The sequence below is a fragment of the Sapajus apella genome, unplaced genomic scaffold, assembly GCF_009761245.1.
Source record: "Sapajus apella isolate SASKATOON/1434 unplaced genomic scaffold, GSC_monkey_1.0 scaffold1381, whole genome shotgun sequence".
Taxonomy (NCBI): Eukaryota; Metazoa; Chordata; class Mammalia; order Primates; family Cebidae; genus Sapajus; species Sapajus apella.
In genome coordinates this window covers 2963-14176 of record NW_022438307.1, presented here as the reverse complement: position 1 = coordinate 14176, position 11214 = coordinate 2963, and the positions used below count along the sequence as shown (strand labels likewise).

The window sequence follows — 11214 nt, the reverse complement described above, 5'->3', positions numbered from 1 at the left end:
ATAATTAGAAACCCAAATCCATTTTAGATCACTAGGTGGTAGCCAAACATTTAGAATTGTTATATAGTTGTGTCACCTTTATGTTGGCATTTTTTTTTTTGAGACAAGAGTCCTGCTCTGTTGCCCAGGCTGGAGTGCAGTGGCCTCCCAGGTTCAAGTGATTCTCCTGCCTCAGCCTCCTGAGTAGCTGGGATTACAGGTGCCCACCACCAGGCCCAGCTAATTTTTGTATTTTTAGTAGAGATGGGGTTTCATCATGTTGTCTAGGCTTTTCTCAAACTCCTGACCTGAAATGATCTGCCTGCCTTGGCCTCCCAAAGTGCTGGAATTACAGGCATGAGCCATCTCGCCTGGCCAATACCAGCATAAATTTTAAAGAACCATGATGTTCTTCACTGAGAAGTAAACGAACTTTCAGCTCTGTGCAGAGCAAAGCTTCCGGACTAGGGTGGCCACTGGGCTATTAGCTGTGCAGAGATATTATGCCCTTGGCCTAGAGATGAGCAGGTACAATTTGGGGGAGCCGACCTCCCAAGTGTTACGTCTGCAGCAAGCAGGCTCTGTCCACTTACAATGCTGTGTTATATAACAAATAGTATGTCCCAGGTGGGTCATAATGTGAAAAAGATTGAGAGGCACAGTTTTAGAGAGTGAGAATTTCCAGTCCTAATAAAGGAGTAGAAGACCATAAAGTTTGAGAATATTGGTTTAAGAAATGGCTAGGAAGAGCTGCCTACCCTAGAAAAGTAAAGGTTCATCCTGGACTCTCCATTGGAAAAACAGTTTGCCTATGGAATTAAATTATATCACTCATTCCTTCAAAACAGACTTAATGAGTGCTATGGTTTGAATACGGTTTGAATATGGTTCCCTCCAAAGTTCATGTTGAAACTTAATCCCCAATGTGACAGTATTGAGAGGTGGGGCCTTTAAGAAGTGATTGGATCATGAAGGCTCTATTCCCATGAATGAATAGATTCATCACGGAAAACTAGCTGCTTTTTTTTTTTTTTTTAAGAGACGTTACCCAGGCTGGAGTGCAGTTGCTGAGATCTTGGCTCACTGCAGCCTCCATAATTCTCGTGCCTCAGCCTCCCAAGTGGCTGGGATTACAGGCATGTACCACCAAGCCCAGCTAAGTTTTGTATTTTTAGTAGAGACAGCATTTCACCATGTTGGCCAGGTTAGTGTCGAACTCCTAGCCTCAAGTGATCGGCCCACCTCAGCATCTCAAAGTGTTGAGATTACAGGTGTGAGCCACCATGTCCAGCCAGAACTGGTGGCTTTATAAGAAAAGGAAGAGAGACCTGAGCTAGCACGGGAGCATGCTCAGTGCCCCACCATGTGTTGCCCTGCATCACACTCAGAACTCTGCAGAGAGTCCCCACCAGCAAGAAGCTCTTCATCAGATGTGGCTTCTCAACCTTGGACTTCCTAATTGAAAGAAATCAATTACTTTTCCTTATAAATTAGGTATATTTAGTTTCAGTTTCAGGTATTCTGTCATAAGCAACAGAAACCAGACTAAGGCCATGAACACTCACTCTGTATACACTCTGCAACACAGAAGGGGGTGTAATTGACAGGTGGTTCCTTGTCTCAAGAAGCTCCCCCAATAGCGAGGAGCCAGAGACACAAAGGAAGGGCTATCATACAGCATGCAAACTGATGCTCAGCTGCCCCGGGTACATCATTTAGGAGTACTTTCAGTGACAAGTAGGAGAGTGACTGTGGGTCATTTACCTTGACCATTCCCTCATCCTTGTCATCTTATGATGGCAGAAAGGCTGCCCTAGCTCCACATATCACATGTACAGTCAAAGGAGGAAGAAAAGAAAAAAGACATAGATCATTAGCTATATTTTCCCATATATCAAGAAAAGCAAAAGACTTCCCAGAAATACCAACATATTTGGTTACAGCTCATTGGTTAGAACTATGTCACATGGCACCCCAGGCTGCCAGGGAGGTTGCAAACATGGGTATCTCACCTAAGGCTAAACTGACTAACAAAATCAAGTTTCCATTAGCAAAACAACAGGTACTGGATATTGGGTGTGCAGTTAACAGTGCGTCAACAAAACGCAAATTAGGCCAGGTGCAGTGGCTCCTGCCTGTAATCCCAGTGATTTGGGAGGCTTTCTGGGGGGGAATCACTTGAGGCCAGGAGTTGATCAGCCTGGTCAATGTAGCAAGACCCCCATCTCCACACACACAAAAAATTAAGAAATAAAAAAATAGAAAATAGCCAGCACTTTGGGAGGCCGAGGCAGGCAGATCACCCGAAGTCGGGAGTTGGAAACCAGCCTGACCCCCATGGTGAAACCCCATCTCTACTAAAAATACAAAAATTAGCCAGGCATGGTGTCAGGCACCTGTAATTTCAGCTACTCAGGAGGCTAAGACAGCAGAATCACTTGAACCCTGGAGGTGGAGGTTGCAGTGAGCTGAGATCACACCACTGCACTCCAGCCTGGGTGACAGCAAGACTCTGTCTCTGTCTCAAAATAAATAAATAAATAAAAAGGCTGGGTGTGGTAGCTCACACCTATAATCCCAGCACTTTGGGAGGCGGAGGCAAGTATATCATTTGATGTCAGTAGTTCAAGACCAGCTTGATCAACATGGTGAAACTCTGTCTCTACTAAAAATACAAAAAAATTAGCCAGGTGTGGTAGCGCACGCCTGTGATCCTAGCTACTGGGGAGGCTGAGATGGAGGATCACTTGAACCCGGGAGGTGGAGATTGCAATGAGCTGAGATTGTGCCATTGCACTCCAGACTGGGTGACAGAGTGAGACTCCATCTCTAAATTAATTAACTAATTAAATAAGTTAGCCAGGCATGGTGATTCGTACCTGTAGCCCCAGCTACTCAGGTGGCTGAGGTGGAAGGATCACTTGAGCCCAGAAGTTTGAGGCTGCAAGGAACCATGATTGCACCACTGCACTCCATCCTGGGTTACAGAGCAAGACCCTGTCTCCAAAAAAAAAAAAAGTAAAGAAATACAAATTAAAATGACAGGTCTTTCTTGCTTATAAAAAGGTTGATAATACCCAGTGTTGGAAAGATGGAGGAAAGTGAACATTTCCAGAATTTTTCTTTTTAGGGGCAGGGTGTGGAGTCTTGCTCTATTACCCAGGCTGGAGTGAAATGGCAAGCCTGCCCGCCTAGGTTCAAGTGACCCTCCCGCCTCAGCCTCCCAAGTAGCTGGGACTACAAGCATGCACCACCACACTCAGCAGATTTTTGTAATTTTAGAGGAGATGAGGTTTTGTCATGTTCCTCAAGCTGGTCTCAAACTCCTGGGCTCAAGGGATACACCTGCCTTGGCCTCCCAAAGTGCTGGGATTACAGGGGTGAGCCACCATACCCAATCTGAACATTTTCATAATTTGTTTTTAGAAGTATATAATCCTGGCCGGTCACAGTGGCTCATGCCTGTGATGCAAGCACTCTGGGAGGCCAAGGCGGGCAGATCACCTGAGGTCAGGAGTTTGAAATCAGCCTAGCCAACATGGTGAAACTGACTCTATTAAAAATAAAAAAAAATTAGCCAGTCATGGTGGTTCGCTCCTGCATTCCCAGCTCCTGCAGAGGCTAAGATGGGAGAATCACTTGAACCCAGAGGTTGCAGTGAGCCAAGATTGTGCCACTGCACTCCAGCCTGGGTGACAGAGTGAGACTCTGTTTTAAAAAAAAAAAAACATAAATAAAAACAAAGTGCATAATTCCCACTTGGCAGTATACTGCAAATCAAGATCTTTTTAAATGTTAATATACTTTGAACTAGCAATTCCATTCCTAGAAAGTTATTCTAAGAATATAAGCACATGAAAATAAAGTGTTGGCCAAGCATGGTCCCTCACACCTGTAATCCCCAGCACTTTGGGAGGCCGAGGTGGGTGGAACACCTGAGGTCAGGAGGTCACGACCAGCCTGACCAACATGGTGAAACCCTGTCTCTACTAAAAATACAAAAATTAGCCGAGTGAGGTGGCACACGCTTGTAATCCCAGCTACTCAGGAGGCTGAGGCAGGAGAAGGGACCCGGGAGGCAGAGGTTGCAGTGAGCTGAGATTTTGCCACTGCAATCCAGTCTGGCGACAGAGACTCCATCTCAAAAATTAAAAATAAAAAATAAATAAAGTGGTGTTAAATTAGAAAACCACCCACATATCTAACAATAGGGAATTGGTACAATAAATGAAGACAGCTCCATATAATATAATGCAATATAATCATTTTTTAAAATTAATAATTGGATATTAGATTGAAAGTATGTATAAGCCTCACATGGTGGCTCATGCCTGTAATCCCAGCACTTTGGGAGGCCGAGGTGGGCATATCACAGGAGGTGGGGGGGTTTTGAGACCAGCCTGATCATCATGGAGAAACCCCATCTCTACTAAAAATACAAAATTAGTGGGACGTGGTGGCACATGCCTGTAACCCCAGCTACTGGGGAAGCTGAGGCAGGAGAATCACTTGAACCTGGGAGGCAGAGGTTGTGATGAGCCGAGATCGCGCCATTGCACTCCAGCCTGGACAACGAGTGAAACTCCATCTCAAAAAAAAAAAAAAAAAAAAAAGTTTTGTATCAATTTTAAATGTACTAAAGGTGCGAATTTATCATGGTTATGTAAGAGAATATCCTAGATCTCAAAAAATATGCCCTCCTGTTGGTAGGAATGTAAATTAGTACAGCCATTATGGAAAACAGTATGGAGGTTCCTCAAGAAATTAAAAATAGAACTACTCACATGATCCAGCAATTCCACTTCTGAGAATGTACCTGAAGGAAATGATATCAGTACGTTGAAGATTTATCTGCACTCCCACGTTCATTGCAACGTCATTCACAATAGCCAAGATATTGAAAAAACCTAAGTGGATTTACAGATAAAGAAAATGCATTGGCCAGGTGCAGTGGCTCACTCCTATACTCCCAACGCTTTGGGAGGCCAAGGCGGGCAGATCACGAGGTCCAGAGATCAAGACCACCCTGGCCAACATGGTGAAACCCCATCTCTACTAAAATACAAAAAAATTAGCCAGGTGTAATGGCACCCCCCTGTAGTCTCAGCTACTCAGGAGGCTGAGGCAGGGGAATTGCTTGAACCTGGTAGAGGTTGCAGTGAGCCAAGATCATGCCACTGCACTCCAGCCCCGGCAACAAGAGTGAAGCTGCACCTCAAAAAAAAAAAAAAAAAAAAAGAATACTTCCAGGCTGGAGTACAATGATGCAGTCTCGACTCACTGCAACCTCCACCTCCCAGGTTCAAATGATTCTCCTGCCTCAGCCTCCTGAGTAGCTGGAACTACAGGTGCATGCCACCACACCTGGTTAATTTTTATATTTGTAGTAGAGATGAGGTTTCACTATGTTGGCCAGGCTGATCTTGAACTCCTGACCTCATGATACACCCGCCTCGGCATCCCAAAGTGCTGGGATTACAAGAGAGAGCCACCATGCCCAGACAAAACAAAAGTTTTCAAACCCTAACCAATGGGTCATCTTCATATAATAAAATTTGAATATAATTTTTTAAAAAAGAAATATATCCTGAAAGATTTAAAGATAAAAGGTCATGATGCATGTAACTTACCCTCAAAAACTCCAAGGAAAAATGTGGATATATACATATAGATACAGGGAGATAACATGTAGATTATGACACAAACGAAGTGAAATGTGATCTCCAGGTGAATCTGGGTCAAGGGTATACAGTTGTACTTTGTGCCATCTTTATTCTTGTAACTTTTCTGTAATATTGAAATAATTTCTAAACAAAAAGCTTTTTAAAGTATTAGGGTTTGGAATTTCCTTTGAAATACATCAACAAGTAAGACAGAATAATAGATGAACTTAGGAATGATAAATGGATAGATATGGTAAAAATGTTATAATCTATGTTCAATGTTTTTTTTTTTTTTTTTCCGAGACAGAGTCTCACTCTGTTGCCCAAGCTGGAGTGCAGTGGCACAATCTAGACTCACCGGAACCTCCGCCTCCCAGGTTCAAGCAGTTTTTGTGCCTCAGCCTCCGTAGTAGGTGGGATTACAGGCATGCGCCACCATGCGCAGCTAATTTTTGTAATTTTAGTAGAGATGGGCTTTCACTATGTTGGCCAGGCTATTCTCAAACTCCTGACCTCAAATGATTTGCCCACCTTGGCCTCCCAAGGTGCTGGGATTACAGGCATGAGCCACCATGCCCAGCCTATGTTCAAATTTTTTTATAATAAAATGGTGTGGGGCAGAGGGGAGAACAAGGCAAAACAATATGACGTGTCATGGAAAAATATCACCAAATCAGGAAGTCTGTTGTTTTAGAAGCCACTGGAAGGGGCTTTATGCCCACCTTCCTGTTCCTACTGTTTCCTGGTATTTCCTCCCAGCTACTCTGGAGGCTGAGGCAGGAGATTCGCTTGAACCCAGGAGGCAGAGGTTGCAGTGAGCCAAGATGGCGCCATTGCACCAAATAAATTTATCTTATATTTAACAAAATTTAGAATGTGTTTGCAACTGTGTGCTAGTTTTTAGAATGAATCAAGAATGAACAAATGTTGATTCTTGCGCTTAATTTTTCTGGAAAATTACATGATTTAAGATATAGTATCATTCATTTTACATCTGACTCATGGTAGAGTCAAAAAGAGGGTCTAAAAATATTTAGACTTCTTTGTTTTCTTCTCAAAGGCCTCTTTAATCCTTTGGTAGTCAAATCACTTATTTTTTTTGGTGTCTCTGTTTTCCTTTTATTCATATCTATCTCGATGTAGCTAGTCCTCAGCTAATTGACCAAAAGTTGTAAAGTAATTATCCCATTTACCATGTTATTCATCATTCTGGATATTTTTGTGGGATATCTCATAGAAAAAAATAAGCCATTTTATGATGTTGCATCATTCAGAAAATGATTTCAGTGGTTGGGTGTTGTGGCTTATGCCTGTAATCCTAGCACTTTGGGAGGCTGAGGTGGGCGGATCACTTGAGGTCAGGAGTTTAAGACCAGCCTGGCCAACATGGTGAAACCCTATCTCTACTAAAAATACCAATATTAGCGGGATGTAGCACCTGTAATGCCAGTTACTTTAGGAGGCTGAGGCTGGAGAATCGCTCAAACTGGGAGGCGGAAGTTGCGGTGAGCCGAGATTGCGCCATTGCACTCCAGGCTGGGCGACAGCAAGACTCAGTCTCAAAAAAATAAAAAAATGGTTTACAGCGAGGTGTGGTGGTTCACGCCTGTAATCTTAGCACTTTGGGAGGTTAAGGTGGGCAAATCACTTGAGTCCAAGAGTTTAAGACCAGCCTGGGCAACATGGCAAAATCCTGTCTCTACTATAAATACAAAATTTAGCTGGGCGTGGTGATGTATGCCTGTAATCCCAGCTACTCAGAAGGCTAAAGGAGGAGAATCACTTGAGCCTAAGAGGCAGAGTTTGCAGTGAGCCAATATTGCACCACTGCACTCCAGCCTGAACAACACAGTAAGACTCAGTCTCAAAATATATATGGCTAAAAAATGTTGGCCGAGCATGGTGGCTCACACCTGTAATCCAACACTTTGGAAGGCTGAGGTGGACTAATCAGTTGAGGTCAGGAGTTTGACAGCAGCCTGGCCAACATGGTGAAACCCCCATCTCCACTAAAAACACAAAAATTAGCTGGGCGTGGTGGTGCCTGCCTGTCGTCTCAGCTACTCTATTCACAAAGCTGAGGCAGGAGAAGGCTGAGGCAGGAGAAGTACTTGAACCCAAGAGGCAGAGGTTGCAGTGAGCTGAGATTGCGCCACTGCACTCCAACCTGGGCAACAGAGCAAGACTACATCTCAAAAGTAAACAAAAATAAGTAAAAATAAAAAATACAGCCAGGTGTGGTAGCTCACGCCTGTAATCCCAGCACTTTGGAAGACCAAGGCAGGCAGATCACCTGAGATTGGGAGTTTGAGACCACCCTGGCCAACATGGTGAAACCCCATCTCTACTAAAAATAAAAAATTAGCTGGGTGTGGTGGCACACACCTGTAGTTCCAGCCACTCGGGAGACTGAGGCAGGAGAATCACTTGAACCTATGAGGCGGAGGTCGCAGTGAGCAGAGACTGCACCACTGCACTCCAGCCTGGGCAACAGAGTGAGACTTCATCTTAAAAAAAAATACAAAACTCTAAAGATCATCTGAGCCTTTAGTAAATCACAATCTTTTTGCTGGTTGAGGGTTGCCTTGATGTTGAGGGCCTTGCTCTGGTTTACACTTTGACTTAGGGGAATGTTGTGGTTGGTTTGATCTATTCAGACCGCCAAGCTTTCTCTTTTTTTTTTTTTTTTTTTTTTTACACGATGGAGTCTTGCTCTGCTGCTGAGACTGGAGTGTAGTGGCTCAAGCTCAGCTAACTGCAACCTCCACCTCCCAGGTTCAAGCGATTCTCCTGCCTCATTACCCAGAGCAACTGGGATTACAGGCGCCCACCACCATGCCCAGCTAATTTTTGTATTTTTAACAGAGACAGTGTTTCACCATGTTGGCTATGCTGGTCTCGAACCCCTGACTTCAAGTGATCCACCCACCTCAGCCTCCCAAAGTGCTCGGATTATAGGAATGAGCCACCCTACCTGGCCTTTTTTTTTTTTTTTTCGAGATGGAGTCTTGCTCTGTTGTCAAGGCTGGAGTGCAATGGCACAGTCTCAGCTCACTGCAACCTCTGCTTCCTGGGTTCAAGTGATTCTCATGCCTCAGCCTCCCAAGTAGCTGAGAATATAGGCACACCATGGTGCCTGGCTAATTTCTGCATTTTAAATAAAGACAGGGTTTCACCATGTTGGCCAGGCTGGTCTCGAACTCCTGGCCTCAACTGATCAGCCACCTCAGGCTTTCAAAGTGCTGGGATTACAGGCATGAGCCACTGTTCCCGGCCGCCACAAAACTTTAATTTGTTAAAAAAGAAATAAAGCGAAGCACCATAAGATGGAACGGGAGCAGTGGCTCATCCCTGTAATCCCAGCACTTGGGGAGACCGAGGTGGGCAGATCACAAGGTCAGGAATTTGTGACCAGCCTGGCCAGCACAGTGAAACCCCATCTCTACTAAAAATACAAAAATTAGCTGGGCATGGTGGCTTGCCTGTAGTTCCAGCTACTCAGGAAGCTGAGGCAGGAGAATTGCTTGAACCCGGGAGGTGGAGGTTGCAGTGAGCCGAGATAACGCCACTGCACTCCAGCCTGGGCAACAAAGCAAGACTCTGACTCAAAAAAAAAAAAAGATGTATTTTAATATATAAATGAGGCACAACTACCACTGAAATAACATAGTCGGACATTTGCACATGTAGTTCTGAACAAATCAATTTAGCTACATTCCAGGAAAATTCAGGGTACATTTACGGTAATCATTACACTGCTCACAAAGATTTCCAGTTCTGCTTTTCCTAGGCAGAAGTAGGTCTAAACTTCCCAACTCCCTAGAAATTAAACGTGGCCATGTGATTCGCATTCACCAATGAAATGTGCATAAGTGACCTTTGTCATTCAAGGCTGGTGCAGGTAATGTTTATGCAAAACTCCGAACAGGGTCCTGAGAGACTACTATGAGTTGGGCAGAATACTCACCCCATCTACATTGACATGTAGCATGATGGGAAACCAACTTTTAGGTTAAGCCATTGAGATTTGGGGGTTACTTGTTACTGAAGGTTACTTGTAACCTTGCCTGATAAATATTGAAACTGTTCCCTGCAAAAAGAGTTTATGTTTTTCTGCAAAATAAAATTCGGTTCCAGGCTCTGATCATTATCCAGTAGCATTGGAAAGTCATGAAGGATTCAGGACAATTCTGTTATTCTAGACTATTTTCATCCCTGTCTACCCACACCCAGTAAACAGTAGAAGGATGCCCTCAATCTTTATACAACTCAAACACCAACTCCACAAATTCCCAAAACACTCCCAGATGAACTGGCCTTCAGGGACCAGACATATCACAAAAACTAGTGCAGTGGGCTGGACGAAGACAGGTCCAGGGAGCAGCGGGACTTCTAAAGAAGCAACACAGTTCACTCCCCATAGTTTGGTGTCATCAGGGAATATACCAAGAATTACCAAATCTTCTAGTGATTCCAGGGAAAGCTAAAATGCAGATTCTATGTAGAATCTTTTGATTTCTAAATATTGGCAACAACTTTTAAAGATTTTTAACTGTTCTGGGAACCAAACAAAACAGTTCTGCTGGTTTGGTGTGGCTCATGTTGTCTCACTTTGCAAAGTGTTAAGTGCTAGAGAAATTTTTGTGATTTTTTGAGACAGGGTCCCACTTTGTTGCCCGGGCTGGAGTGTGGTGGCCATGATCTCCACTCACTGTAGGCTCGACCTCCCGGGCTCAAGCAAACCTCCCACCCTCAGCTCCCCCGAGGAGCTGGGAGTACAGCTGCCCCGCCACCGGGCCCAGGTAATTATTATTATTATTATTGGTATTTTAGTAGATATGGGGTTTCAATATGTTGGCCAAGCTGGTCTGAACTCTTGGTGTCAAGTGATCCACCTGCCTCAGCCTTCCAAAGTGCTGAGATTAAAGGCGTGCGCTACCCCACACAGCCAAAAAAAAAAAACCCTTTTTTTTTTTTTTTTTTTTTTGAGACGGTCTCTGTCGCCAGGCTGGAGTGCAATAGCCTGATCTTGGCTCACTGCAACCTCCGCCTCCCAGGTTCAAGCGATTCTCCTGCTTTAGCCTCCCCAGTAGCTGGGACTACAGGCACGCACCACCATGCCCAGCTAATTTTTTGTATTTTTAGTAGAGACGGGGTTTCACCATGTTGGCCAGGATGGTCTCGATCTCTCGACCTCGTGATCCGCCTGCCTCGGCCTCCCAAGGTATTAGGATTACAGGCGTGTGCCACCGCGCCTGGTCAAAATTTTACCTTGTATTTAGTCAAATTCTCTTCTTTTCCAAATGAAGAAACAGATTGAATAACTCTGTCCAAGTGTATAGTGACTTACCCAGGCCACATAGTTGTATACGATAGTGATGACAATCGCTAATGTGGTCCTTACCTCTCGTTTGTGTGTGTGGGGGGAGGGGAGGAGAGAGAGAGAGGGGAGGAGGGTGGGGGTGAGAGAGACAGAGAGAGAGAGAGAGAGAGAGAGAGAGAGAGAGACACACACACACACACACACACACACACACACACAGACAGACACACGGAGTTTCGCTCTTGTTGC

The 11214-nt window shown here is 44.5% G+C and overlaps 1 long non-coding RNA gene across 1 annotated transcript; it reads right to left on the bottom strand.

Moving 5' to 3' along the window:
• Window positions 1-5969: 5969 nt before the first annotated feature.
• LOC116546775 lies at window positions 5970-10497 on the bottom strand. Its single transcript, XR_004266833.1, has 3 exons — window positions 10351-10497; window positions 8572-8577; window positions 5970-5990 (listed from the first exon to the last, which is right to left on the bottom strand). It is a non-coding gene; the product is annotated as an uncharacterized LOC116546775 (long non-coding RNA).
• Window positions 10498-11214: the final 717 nt, after the last annotated feature.